General features: G+C 44.7%; 1 protein-coding gene across 1 annotated transcript in view; it reads left to right on the top strand.

Annotated features, from left to right (window-relative positions):
* The first annotated feature begins 11,668 nt into the window (after positions 1-11,668).
* The window catches only part of POU1F1 (POU class 1 homeobox 1), a 237,563-nt gene continuing 234,281 nt past the window's right edge, over positions 11,669-14,950 (top strand). The window contains exon 1 of the mRNA XM_084617069.1: positions 11,669-11,884. The gene's annotated coding sequence lies outside the window, so the exon portion shown is untranslated. The remainder of the gene's footprint in view (positions 11,885-14,950) is intronic.

Raw genomic sequence — 14,950 nt, 5'->3', positions numbered from 1 at the left:
CCCCGCCCTGTCAGGGTTATGATCCAAGCCTGGCCTGCAGAGCCTCTTGGCTGAGGCGTCTCCCTGTGCTGGGCCCGCTGCCCAGGGTCCCCCTTGGTCTCCTCAGCTGCTCACTGCACCCAGCTCCAGACTGCTCCAGACCCAGCTCCACCACTCTGTCTCAGCACGGCTGCTCTGCCTCCAGCTCCCTGGGCTGCTTCTCTGGCCCCTCTGCCTCTGGTTGCGACAGGTCTGCTCTCTCTGGATCTGGCCCAGCTCTGCTCCCCAGCTCAGCTTGCTTTCTCTTTAGCTCGGCCCCACTCTGTCTGACCCAGGCAAATCCAGCTCACATGGAGGACGGGACCTCCTTGACTCCCTGATTAGCCTGCTCACCCTGTCATTTAGGCTGAGCTGGAGCATTGGCCTCTCCCCATTGTTCCTGGGGGCTTTCAGTCTCAGGGTCCTGATTCCCCATCGACCCTTCCCCTTTTTAGCACTGGGAGCTAGCAACTAAAACACCCCCACTGAATGTTAGTAAGGGGGCAACAGTCCCCTTACACACATGTCCTCCATTGAATTCACTAGTTATGCTAAGAACTGATAGCAGAATTAAGTCCAGAAAGCCTTCATATTCAAACTGTCTGTCTAGATTTTTCTTTCTGTGTAAGCTGGAAGGCGCTCTGATCCCATGATGATGGGTGTGGTATAAAACCTAAGTAGAACCACCTTCACCTGGACTCCCCTATACCCAGAAACCCACATTGAGCTCCTGTGCATCCAGAGTCCCCCCCTGCATCCAGACCCCCACCAAGCTGCCCACACCCAGATTGCGCCACACAATCCTGGTACTCTTGAAGGAATTCTGTGGCAAAAAATTAAAATTCTGCTAAGTTTTGCATATTTTATTTGTTAAAATAACACCATCTCTACATTTTCAATTATTTTGGTAATTTATTTCAAAATACTTGTTAGCAAATTAAAAAGGGAGTGATTATAGTGTGGTGGTTTGACAAAATATGCAGTTTACAGAATTTTAAAATCTTGTTTGCAGAATTCTTTTCAGGAGTATAGACCCCACAGGAGCCTGCCACGTACCAACTGTCCATTTGCACCTTACTGATGTGCGTTAGTGCTTTGGCCTAGGGTATGTCTACACTACGAAATTAGGTCCAATTTATAGAAGTCAGTTTTGTAGAAAGCATTTTTATATAGTCGATTGTGTGTGTCCCCACACAAATGCTCTAAGTGCATGTAGTCAGTGGAGTGTGTCCACAGTACTAAGGCAACAATCGACTTCCGGAGCGCTGCCCTGTGGGTAGCTATCCCACAGTTCCTGCAGTCTCCGCCACCCATTTGAATTCTGGGTAGAAATCCCAGTGCCTGATGGGGCTAAAACATTGTTGTGAGTGGTTCTGGGTACATATCGTCAGGCCCCCCTTCCCTCTCTTGCTCCATGAAAGCAAGGGCAGACAATAGTTTTGCACCTTTTTTTCTTGAGTTACCTGTGCAGACGCCATACCACAGCAAGCATGGAGCCCGCTCAGCTAACCGTCACCCTATGTCTCCTGGGTGCTGGCAGACACGGTACTGCATTGCTACACAGCAACAGTTTATTGCCTTTTGGCAGCAGACAGTGTAGTGTGACTGGTAGCCGTCGTTGACTTAGTCCAGGGTGACCTTGATGAGGTTGGGGTACCTGGGCTAACATGGGAGTGATTCAGCCAAGTCATTTCCCTTTTAAGTTTTGTTTCATGGAGATACTGTCCTTTAATCAGCAGCCAGCAGAAGATAATGGCCAGCAGTCATACTGCACCATCTTCTGCCGAGCACCCAGGAGATGACGATGGCTAGCAGTTGTACTGCACAGTCGGCTGCCAGCAAGATATATAAAGATAGATGAAGTGGCTCAAAACAAAGAATAGACCAGATTTGTTTTGTATTCATTTTCTCCTTCCTCCCTCCACGAAATCCAGTTTTGAGTTCTATCCTTGAGGGGGCCATTCTGTTTCTCCCAAAGCCACCCCCTTTGTTGATTTTAATTCCCTGTAAGCCATGTTGTCAGTTGCCCCTCCCTCCGTCGGAGCAACGGCAGACAATCGTTCCACACCTTTTCTCTGTGCAGCTGCCATACCACGGCAAGCATGGAGCTCGCTCAGATCACTTTGGCAATTAGGAGCACATTAAACACCACACGCATTATCCAGCAGTATATGCAGCACCAAAACAGGCAAAATGAAACCGGGCAAGTAGGCGACGTCAGCGCAGTGACGAGAGTGATGAGGACATGGACACAGACTTCTCTCAAAGCATGGGCCCTGACAATGTGGGCATCATGGTGCTAATGGGGCAGGTTCATGCCATGGAATGCTGATTATGGGCTCAGGAAACAAGCACAGGCTGGTGGGACCGCATAGTGTTGCAGGTCTGGGATGATTCCCAGTGGCTGCGAAACTTTTGCATGCATAAGGGCACGTTCATGGAACTTTGTGACTTCCTTTCCCCTGCCCTGAGGCGCAAGAATTCCAAGATTAGCGCAGTCCTCACAGTTGAGAAGTGAGTGGCAAATAGCCCTGTGGAAGCTTGCAACGCCAGACAGCTTCCCCAGTCAGTCAGGAATCAATTTGGAATGGGCAAATCTACTGTGGGGGCTGCTGTGATGCAAGTAGCCAATGCAATCAAAGATCTGTTGATATCAAGGGTAGTGACCCTGGGAAATGTGCAGGTTATAGTGGATGGCTTTGCTGCAATGGGATTCCCTAACTGTGGTGGGGCCGTAGACGGAACCCATATCCCTATTTTGGCACTGGAGCACCAAGCCAACGAGTACATAAACCGAAAGGGGAACTCTTCAATAGTGCTGCAAGCACTGGTGGAGCACAAGGGACATTTCACCAACAGCAACGTGGGATGGCCGGGAAAGGTACATGACGCTCACATCTTCAGGAACTCTGGTCTGTTTCAAAAGCTGCAAGAAGGGACTCTATTCCCAGACCAGAAAATAACCGTTGGGGATGTTGAAATGCCTATAGTTATCCTTGGGGACCCAGCCTACCCTTAATGCCATGGCTCATGAAGCCATACACAGGCAGCCTGGACAGTAGTGAGGAGCTGTTCAACTACAGGCTGAGCAAGTGCAGAATGGTGGTAGAGTGTGCATTTGGACATTTAAAAGCACGCTGGCGCAGTTTACTGACTCGGTTAGACCTCAGCAAAACCAGTATTCCCACTGTTATTACTGCTTGCTGTGCACTCCCCCTTACTCTCACAGATATTGTGGAGACGTTTATGGTGGGGTGGGAGGCTGAGGCAAATCGCCTGGCCTCTGGTTATGCACAGCCAGACACCAGGACGGTTAGAAGAGCACAGGAGGGCGCGGTGCGCATCAGAGAAGCTTTGAAAATCCATTTCATGACTGGCCAGGCTACAGTGTGAAACTTCTGTTTGTTTCTCCTTGATGAACCCCCCCCACCCCTTGATTCACTCTCTACTTCCCTGTAAGCTACCCACCCTCCCCTCCTCCCTTCAATCACTGCTTGCAGAGGCAATAAAGTCATTGTTGCTTCACATTCATGCATTCTTTATTCATTCATCACACAAATAGGGGGATAACTACCAAGGTAGCCCAGGAAGGGTGGTGGAGAGAAGCACGAGGAGGGGTGGTGGAGGAGGGAAGGACAAGGCCACACAGTACTTTAAAACTTATTTAATGCCAGCCTTCTGTTGCTTGGGCAATCCTCTGGGGTGGAGTGGCTGGGTGGCCGGAGGCCCCCACACCGCATTCTTGGGCGTCTGGGTGAGGAGGCTATGGAACTTGGGGAGGAGGGCGGTTCGTTACACAGGGGCTGTAGCGGCGGTCTGTGCTCCAGCTGTCTTTCCTGCAGCTCAACCATATGCTGGAGCATATTAGTTTGATCCTCCAGCAGCCTCAGCATTGAATCCTGCCTCCTTTCAACTTCAGCCCTCTCTTCAGCCCACCACCTCTCCTCCCAGTCATTTTGTGCTTTCCTGCACTCTGACCTTGTCTGCCTCCATGCATTCGTCTGTGCTCTGTCAGTGTGGGAGGACAGCATGAGCTCAGAACATTTCATCGCAAGTGCGTTTTTTTTTCCGCCTTCTAATCTTCGCTAGCCTCTGGGAAGGAGAAGATCCTGTGATCCTTGAAACACATGCAGCTGGTGGAGGAGGGGGAAAAAAGGGACAGTGGTATTTAAAAAACACATTTTATAGAACAATGGGTACACTCTTTCACAGTAAACCTTGTTGTTAACATTACATACATAGCACATGTGCTTTCGTTCCAAGGTCACATATTGCCTCCCCCCACCACGTGGCTAGCCCCTCATCCCTCCCGCTCCCTGTGGCTAACAGCGGGGAACATTTCTATTCAGCTACAGGCAAACAGCCCAGCAGGAACGGGCACCTCTGAATGTCCCCTTAAGAAAAGCACCCTAATTCAACCAGGTGACCATGAATGATATCACTCTCCTGCGGATAACATAGAGAGAGAAAGAACAGATGTTGTTTGAACGCCAGCAAACATACACTGCAATGCTTTGTTCTACAATGATTCCCGAGTATGTGCTATTGGCCTGGAGCGGTAAAGTGTCCTACCATGGTGGACTGAATGAGGCTGCCCTCCCCAGAAACCTTTTGCAAAGGCTTTGGGAGTACATCCAGGAGAGCTGCGAATGCCAGAGCAAATTTAATCATTAAACATGCTTGCTTTTAAACCATGTATAGTATTTTAAAAAGTACACTCACCAGAGGTCCCTTCTCCGCTTGGCGGGTCCGGGAGGCAGCCTTGGGCGGGTTCGGGGGGTACTGGCTCCAGTTCCTGGCTGTCAGGAAAACCGGTTTCTCAGCGACCTTGCTGTGAGCTATCTACAACCTCATCATCATCTTCCTCGTCCCCAAAGCCTGCGTCCATGTTGCCTCCATCTCCATTGAAGGAGACAAACAACACAGCTGGGGTAGTGGTGGCTGAACCCCCTAAAATGGCATGCAGCTCATCATAGAAGCGGCATGTTTGGGGCTCTGACCCGGAGCGGCCGTTCGCTTCTCTGGTAGGCTTGCCTTAGCTCCTTAAGTTTGACGCGGCACTGCTTCGGGTCCCTGTTATGGCCTCTGTCCTTCATGCCCTGGGAGATTTTGGCAAATGTTTTGGCATTTTGAAAACTGGAATGTAGTTCTGATAGCATGGATTCCTCTTCCCATAGAGCGATCAGATCCCAGACAATTTCACCTGTAACTGATATGTTCACATTAGAAATAATGGAATATTCATTGAATCAGATGTGACACCCAACTCCTGAATTATGAGTAGATAACTGTAAATGAACTGTCATTTTTGTCTCCTGTTCAGTCCATGCTGGAGCTCTTTTGCAATTCTGGGACTCCATTATGGTCACCTGCTGATGAACTCTGCACTCACCTGCAGCTTGCCACGATGGCCAAACAGGAAATTGAAATTCAAAAGTTTGCGGACCTTTTCCTGTCTACCTGGCCAGTGCATCTGAGCTGAGAGTGCTGTCCAGAGTGGTCACAATGGAGCACTCTGGGATAGCTCCCAGAGGCCAATACCGTCGAATTGTGTCCACAGTACCCCAAATTCGACCCGGCAAGGCTGATTTCAGCACTAATCCCCTTGTCGGGGGTGGAGTAAGGAAATCGATTTTAAGAGCCCTTTAAGTCGGAAAAAAGGGCTTTGTCGTGTGGACGGGTGCAGGCTTAAATTGATTTAACGCTGCTAAATTCGACCTCAATGCCTAGTGTAGACCAAGGCTTAGTCCTCCTTGAAACAGGACTAGATCAAAGTCTCCTAACCGACTTGTTAATACACATTAGCTGGGTGCATGTGGACAGCTAAAATGTGGCAGCCAAGTTCAGGTAGATTCCTAGTTTGCCGCAGTCTAATTGTTCACGCAGACGAGCCCATAGTACTAATGTACCTAATGGTGCTCTATTATAACAATTCTCTACCACTTCATTTACTATGCAACTTAATTTTAAATCAGGGCCAAACGGCAGATTTCTGCCAGTGAGAAGAGTAGGACACAGAGTATGCTTGAGAAGGGATTGCATACAGTACCTCCCTGAGTGGCCTGACAGGCAGAGGGACTGCACGTACTAACCCTTCTTTTAGGATGCTGCAGCCTATCTGTTCCCCCAGAACAGCTAGCTTGCCCCATGGTGTGGAGAATAGGACTGGTGCCCTCCCTCCCCCCTTGCGGCACTATGTGCACTGGGGCTGCATCAGAAGAGCAGTCCTTGTATTCTACTGCACAGGTCATGCACAGGGGGAGAGGGGCACCCTCTTTGAGTGCTCCTTCTACCACGCACCATATAAGGGTCTGTGACAATTTCACCTGTAACTGATATGTTCACATTAGAAATAATGGAATATTCATTGAATCAGATGTGACACCCAACTCCTGAATTATGAGTAGATAACTGTAAATGAACTGTCATTTTTGTCTCTTCTGAGGTGCACATAGGGAATAAATCCCCGAAAAAAGTCCAAGACTCATTTTGCTGTGTGAGTGGGGGGAGACTTTTGGGAGAACATGACTTAGGGGTTGTGCCTGAGCATGTGTGTTTCAGGGTTGTCAGCAGGGTGAGGTTCATGGATCCACTGACTATTCCTCTGTCAAGGGGAAGAGCAGGGACTCTGGGAGCCTGCAGCCCTGAGGCTGTAGTGATGCAGAGTGGCCTGGGAATTTAGGAGGAGGAGGGAGATAATCCGTGACAATTCCCTACAAACACCTCTAGATCTCTTCTGGATGTCTGCCTGGCAGAGTGGGCTGTCAGCTGCTGGTGGGATCTGTCCTCAATGTATGCAGACTAAAAATGTAAAAGACATCTGTTCCCATCACTGTTTGGATTTTTTGCTTGCTATCTATTTTTCAGCTTCTTTTTCCAAAAAGACATTGGAGGTGAGTAAGAACAATGGAATCTATTCAGTATCTCTGCTTTTTGCCAGACAATTGAATTTCAATGAACCTCTCGAGATTCTAATGTCAAAATGGACATTTTGAGAGATTGGAGTCAAGGATTGATTTTATTTTATTTATTTGCTCTTTAGACAGCTTTCCCAAATGTCTGTTTAAGGGGATCTCTTAATCTTTGCTCCTAATGCAGAGGTGATGATTTGTCCTCTGCTCAAGACAGTCAGTCAAATACTGTAATGGCTGCTCTGTGACATAAGATACATCGGAACCTAACTACACCACTTGGGTTAAGTGTCAATATTTTCTAGCAACAGTGGTCCCAATCTGTGGTCTGTGGACTGCTGGTGGTGCAGAAAGCTGTCTAGGTCTGTTGTGCTGACTCTTTTGCCTTATTTTCATCTGCTGAACTGCATTTAAGAGATCATTAAGGATACATGAAAAATGTGCCTAATGCAAGTTTTCCACCTAGATGTTTCATGATTGCAAAGAGGGAGGTAGTTCCAGTGCTTCTGGGAAAGAAAAGTCACAAAATTCCTAAGTTTCAAGAGCTTGCTAGGAAAGTGGTTCTTGGGTTGGTTTACTAATGAAAATGATAAAATTTAGTCACAAGAGTTAAAACAAAAACTTGGACTCTTCCAAAAACAAACCTTAAATGTGTTTATGAAGCAAGTAGTATAACCACATCCAAAGAAATGAAGAAGCAATTCTGCTATTAAGCAGCTTGTGAATTTTTCCCCTCTCCTTGCTACCAGTTTCCTCCGTTGAAATATCTTCAACAAAAGAGACACAAGCTCACATAATGCTAAAAGAGCAGCTGTGTTCTATGCCTTCTCTGTGAAATACATGCATTCTTGATGTCTGTATTCCAGATGGCCAGTTACCAGAGCAGGAAATCTATATGCAGTGATCCACTTCATTGCACTTATCAGGAGTATTCATGCTTGTGAAATCCTAGTGTTGCTTGCATCAGTATAGAGTGACATATGGGGGCATTTATATGTGGTCTCAAATATAGCTGGCTTGGTTTAACATACACTCTGACAGTCAGACCTGACAGCTTTAGGAGTGTAGTGGAATGCAGATTTATCAGCCCTGGAATGGTGCGGGCTGTGTTCCCTATAAGCTGAAAGGAGGTATCTCAGGTTAGAGAGACACCTGAGGCCAATTAAGGCCTGCCAGTGACCTCCCCAGAGAGGAGGGGTCAGAAACAAACTGCAGCAGGGTTAGTAGCAGGAGACAGAAAAGGCTGTTCCTGGATGGAAGGCTGCTTTGTTCCCTATAGTTAGAAATCTAAGTTAACTGCTGTTTAGGGAAGGGCTGGCAACCAGAAGCCAATACAATAAGGCAACACCCTAGAGGGGTGACCAGGTGAGGCATTTCTTTTTATGTTATAAGTTTGGGTTTTGTTTGGCTTAAGAGAACCACTGCTCCTAACTGTGTAAATACTGAAAAATAAATCTGTGAAAAGATTTAATAGGCACCAGAGTGGGATTGATTCACTCCAGGCCCCCCTGCCCCGCCATTGCCAGAGAGAAATGTGGAGGCAAGGAAGGTGCCTTGCTACAGCACTTATAAATAGGCAGGTGAGTGTGGCTTTATAAAAGATAACTCTGTACACACACCCCAGGAACAGGATTAATACTGAATGGAGCTGCAGCAGCCAACAGTTTGTCGCCTCACAATGGAGGCCCGTTTGTATACTAAGGCAGCTGCCAGTTGAAAGATTGTGAAATCTACAGGAGACACAACAGCATGTTTTGTCATGTTATGAATGAAAGCAAAAGTTGGGACTCTGTCTTGGGGCAGTGGCTCTCAACTGAGGGTCCATGAAGTCCCCTGGGGGGCCATGAGCAGGTTTTAGGGGGTTCTCCAAGCTGAGCTGGCACTAGCCTGACAGAGGCCTAGGCAGAGAGCCGAAGCTGCAGTGGGACCGAAGTTTGAGCAACTTCGCTTCATGGGGCTCCCTGTGGAATAGGGCAATGGGCAATTGCCATGGCTGGTACCCCTAACACCAGCCCTGTTTTTATATGCAGAAAAACAGTTGTGACACAGGTGGGCCATGGAGTTTTTATAGCCTGTTGGGCAGGAGGGTCTTGGGGGACAAAGGAATACACTAGGTCCTTCACCTAGGAGACAAGCTGACAATGTCCTTTCATTTAAAAAAAAAAAAAAAAAAAAAAGAGGCTCACAGTCAAGCCTGGCTATTAAAAGCTGCAAGGGCTTTGGGTGAGTACTACTCTACAGGGCATAAGAGTATTTAGTTAATTAAGTCTAGGTTCTGGAATGTATGTTATGCTTTAATTTTATATAGAACCATTTGTTTCCAGGACTTGCATTATTTTAATCTCTGTGCTTGGTTAAATAGACGTTTTTTGTACTTGATTTCACTGTAAACAAGTGCCAGGTGTAAAGTGGAGCGGTGATCTGACAGGGAACTGGTGAGCTGGTGTACTGCTGCTTTGGAAGCAGTGGATTTGTGAATACTGGGAGTGTTTAGTAGAACCAGGACTGGGCACTCCAGGAAGACACCTGGAGGACCCTGGGCTTGGAGTGTGTCTTTTGCTAACCTTGTACAGTGACCGCAGGTCTGTGAGGCCTAGAGGGGAAGGCTTGTGTTGCCCATGACCAGTGGAGTTGGGAGCTGACCCCAGGCAGGCACAGACAAGGCTCTCTCATGCTAAGGGCAGGTGGTAGCGATGTGCCTTGTAACACTTGGAAAGCACCACACTTCCTGTGCTAGATGTACTATTAATGCACAACCAAGAGCAGTTTAATTTTTCCTTTGTCTTTTTGCCACTAGCAATTACTACTTCTCAGTCTCTGCTGGCTTAGCACCTTTTCACTCTTCCTTTTTTGTAAAAACATAATCTCCCCCACTGCCCTCCCCACGGCCTTGCGGAGTTTTTTAAGCATTTCCTTTTCAATGATGCAACTGCTTGAAGTCTTCTGCTTTGTTGCAGAGTTTTCATCTGCTTTCCCTTGCTTTCCAGTCTCTTCCTCAGTGTCATATTTTTGCATTCATCTTTCACATGAGTATGCTCCAACAAACTAGAGTTTGTTCTGTGTCTGTACAGTGCCTAGTACAACAGCATCCTGATTCATGACTGGCACTAAATAAAGGCACTATTGTAATACAAGTAATAAAAATCTAGAGAATACCAAGGAATTTCAGAGGAATCTAGAAAAACAAGATGAAATGGGCAGCAGATGATAGATTAAACTGATCATTAGCTTGCATTTATTAACAAACATTGGAAGGATTACTCTGAATTGTTTATATATGTTTTTAATTTAGAAATTTTAGCTACTTAGGAAAAACGCCTGTCATTAAAAAGTGAACAAAATATTAGCGTGCATAAGGAATAGGATAGGAAATAATACCTGAAGTACCATTCTATAAATCCCTGCTCTCCCCTCCCCCACTTGGAATGCTGTGTGCAGCTCGAGTCAGCTTATCTCCTAAGTGATAGAGGAGAAATAGTGAAGGCGTTACAGGAACAGCAAAAGTTAATGGCATGGAAAAATTTCTGTTGAAGAATGAGTGCAAATATTGGGAGTGTTTGACCTGGAGTAGGAATAAATAGAAGGAGACCTCATAGAGGCATTAAAATATGAAAGCTGTATAGACAGGTTGAATTACACCAGGAGAGGGGTGGGGCGTGGGAAGAGAATAAGATGCTCCAGTCGTTTATGACAACTGTATAGGGCATTACTCATAACAAATTCTGCAGATCTTCATAATAGGCCTTGATTTCAGTGGGTCTGCTTGAAAGTGGTATAGGGAGGATTAATGGAGGCAGCCATGACGAGAGTGGCTGATAGGGAGCAATATTACATGTAGGGTTTAGATGTAGGTCAGGTTGCTATGGTGATGAGCATGACATAAAAACCTATATGGATATAGAACCTTGTGATATTAAAATAATAATAATAAAGGGCTGTTATGTAACCCCACATTCCATGCCTTGGCGTTCTGGTAACTACATACACCATCGGAGAGAAACTTCTTACTGGATATATCTGAACCATTGTTTAATACTGGTTGTATAATAGCTGCACTCCAGAATTTATTTGCAAACCTGCTGAAGGACTGCTCCTGCTGCCACTGAAGTCATCTGGACTTTGCGACTGACTTAATGGGAGCATAGTGAGGCCCCGAGACTAGGGGTAGAACTGAATGCATTTTATCCCTTTCTTTCAACCAAACCAAGTCTCTTATTTGTCCAACGATCCCAGTTATCTTAAGGCTCCCGAATTAAGAGAGCAGTGGAGAGCTCTCCTTTAAAAAAGCTTTGTAGCTAATCCTATATAATTTAATTATCTATTGTTGTGATTAATCCATATGCAATTACTGTGTGATGAATAGTTGTAAGCATTAGTTGTAAGCATTAGTGTAGAAATATGTAGGGGATAGTATTATAGGGGTAAAGGGTTGATAAGTATATATTATTGGTAAGTGTGCGCTTAGGTATACAAATAAGATAAGGATCTAAAGCAAGGTCCATCAGCCTGAGGCCTGTCAAATTTCAGCTTAACCTTATTAGGCCTTAGTTCTGACAGAAGTTGACATAACCCTGTATCAGTAAATGGGTGGTGATTGGGAAAGTGTACCACAATACGTCTGTCCCTGCTGCAAGATGCCTGACTGCAGAATTTCCCGTGAGGCTACAATGACTGCAAGTTACCATGGGGACTTGTTGATATGAATGTTAATGAAAGTAGTAAGGGGGGAACTAGGAGGATAGCCTATAAAAATGAACCTGAACACTTATGGGGTATGGTAGTCCAGATAAGGAAAAAGGGTTGGAACCCTCAAGCATATTTATAAGAGTTATAGATATGAATGTAGCACAAGATAAAAGGAGTTTCCCCAGCATGAATAAGGGAGGAAGAACCCACAGGAGACCTTCCACAGATGGCCACCTCTTGGGAGATCCACCCATCTCTAGGGTACTCATGTGAGTATGAAAACGTGAATGCGGACACTTTATGATTTCTTTTCATCTTAATTGATGTATCACTCAATTCTACAGATATAATCTGCATAATAAGGGATGATAACTTGTGAACGCTATTGCGGTCATTGATATTGTTCCTTGAGTGCTCCTAGAGTCTCCAAACCTAGTGATAGTCCTCACAGTGATTCTCACCCTGCTATTTCTGATACTTTAGCCACTGTTACAGGTCACTGTGGTCTAGGAGAACATTGGCAAAACCAACCTATCAATATAAAGGCTAGGGCTTTTTAAGACACAGGAGCTAAATAGCATTAAATGAAACAAAACAAAACAAAACTTTTGCAAGTTGTTCCTAAGTGTAATCAATGTCATTTCAAGGAGCAGAGGAAAATCTTTAGACATAAAACCCAACCTTTTGCGTAGATTTTTTTTTAAACCTTTTTGTTTATATATTATAAAGTATGTGTAGGGAATGAGTTAATGCAAAATTTTCTTTTCCTAAGATTATCAGTGAAATTTCTCATCTTGTTGCTCCATAATATTGACAAATATAAGATCAGGACAGCATCTGGTGTCAGGATAAAATTCTCCACTGTTTTAATATCCAAATACTGTACTGTAGTATTAAGGGACCAAAGCTCTTTTTAATGGTGCATCAACAGATATTAAGTGCAATAGATCAAATTGAGTAGTTTTTTGCTTCTGTCAAATCAAATATTTTAAAAAGTTACCTATTTTTTTTAAGCTGGAGAATCATAATGGGTTATGAATGAATATTCTTGGCAATGCAACTGTCTGACACTGTGCAGTATCTGCAACATGTGCATGTGTGAGATGTGGAGATGACATGCTCCAGGGTGCTGGCAAAATGGGATGGAATTATTATTACCGTGAGAGAGAGAAGCAAACTACAGTAATTACTGCTGTTTGTCAATGCTCCTTTGTTTATCCATCCTATCTCTTCCTACATATTAAAAATGTTGAGGTTCAGTAATGCTGGTGTATAAAGGTGTCAGCTTACATTGCAAGAAACTAAGTTGCTAATGCAAGTCACTGAAGACACTTAACATCAATCTAACATATTAAACTGTCTGAAAGCTGTTTGTTATGATCACACCTCTGTTCTGACCTCCTACAATATCCTATCAGCTCTCACTTAGAGGATAGCATCGTGAAAAATTTGTCCATACTGTAAGTTGCCCTGATGCTCTTACTGGTCTGTGTTTGGAGGCTGTGAAAATAACTCACTCCTCTCTCAAACTGTGGCTGGCCAGTAGCACTGGCTTTTGCAATCAGGTTAAATACCATTGGCCAAAGCAACAGGGCTCCATCAGATCTCCCAGTTGGGTAGCCCAGTGGTTGGGCTATTCTTACTTGCCAACTGCATGAGCAGAAATGTTTGTTCTTCCCTTCCACAGCCAGTAGATGGCTTTCTGACTCCTTATGTATATTTCTTATGTAGTGTTCTGTGCTGGATGAGGTGAAGCCTGAGGGTTTTCACTGATGTTGAATAACATGCCCCAAAGAAATTACAATTGAACAGCTGACAAGTCAAATGTCTGAGATGATATTCGGTACAATTGGTTTTCTTCTTGTTGTCCTGTCTGATTCTTCCCTTTTGCACAATGCCCCAGTCAATCTGCTCTGCTATTGATATACCATGTGCTTTCCTTCCTCTCTGCCCACCCATGACATAAATTCCAGCTCAATACAAATATCTAAAGCTAGTCTAGACTGTCTCCAGTCCTGCATGCTCCCTGGTGGAAGTGCGGGGATTGGGAGGTTTCTAGCTCTGAGGAACAGGGGCAGGAACTGGCAACATCTTTCCTGTCCCCTTAGGTCAATGTGGCTCCAGTTGTTCTCCCTCATCGTGGAAGTTAGAGGGATGATGCCTCATGGATGGGATTATAGGAAAGCATTTTTTTTTTAATATTGACTCATTTCAGTGCTGCTTTTGGAAGGTGCTGCAACATGCTGGTATCTGTAGTATATTCTATTGAGGGTGTGGGAAAAGCGTTTTACAGGCTTACTAAAATGATTTGTGGCTGTAGCATGCTCATATTGTACTAGGTGTACTCCTTTGCCTGGTACCCTCTGGAGTTCTGGTTGGTGGGTGGAATCCTGTGGTTGTTCTCGAAGTGAGAGGTGGGGTGTGCATTAAACATATTTATAATTAATAAACAAAATGTGGAAGTATGATGTTTGCATCCTAAAATATGAACCAGATGGGTTCAGCCCTTTGAAACCAACTGGCTAGAGAGCATGCTTTCATTTTAATAATGTTGCTGAATTTTCTGTCAGTATTGTTGTCTCAGAAGCACAAAGATATTTAGTTTATATAATTAATCCTCATGGAATAGATTAACTGCAAGATAGCTTCCAGAATAGAAAACACACTAAAGATATTATAGCTATATGAAATTAGCTCACAAATATTTCTTTCTTGCAGTAGATTGTCATGTTTTGGTACACTGGCTCTTAGACAGAATCTATTGTCTTGTCTGCATAGTGCCTAGCACAATAAGGTACTGCTCCTTTGGCTGAGGTTCTTAAGCACTACAAAATAGAAATACAATGTAACATTTTGTTTCCTTGTGTGGGTATAGCTTGCAGCCAGTAGCTATAACAAAAACGATTTAGCAAGTGAGATTGACAGAGTAGTTCCCACTAGTGAATACGTTCAGCTTCTAAAAATAATGCACTACATCTGATACCTAGCATTTTGTCAAGAACTAGCTGATTAGCCAGCTACACAAAATTAGTAAGACCTTCTGCATTGACATAATCTTGTGAAAAGCAATAATCCTATATATAATGTCCAAGCTATCTAAGGATGTAGTGGGATTCTAGTTGCCATGCTTGCTTACTTTTTCTTGAATTTCTGTGCATGGTGTGGGCTGAAATTAAGTTGGTAGGGGGTGCAGTTTTGAGGAGTTTTGGTCAACAGGCTTACAAAGGAACTGGTATTGAAGTTTCCCCTTCAGTATATTTGTTCAAACATTTGTTCAGGCCTGGAGTCCCTGGAACTGGTGCTTTCAGGAAATATGAAGTAGAAATAAAATTAAA

The sequence above is a fragment of the Lepidochelys olivacea genome (genome assembly GCF_965140295.1).
Source record: "Lepidochelys olivacea isolate rLepOli2 genome assembly, chromosome: 1".
NCBI lineage: Eukaryota > Metazoa > Chordata > Testudines > Cheloniidae > Lepidochelys > Lepidochelys olivacea.
Note: the sequence above shows the minus strand (reverse complement) of the source record. Positions and strands in the feature narration are given on the sequence as shown.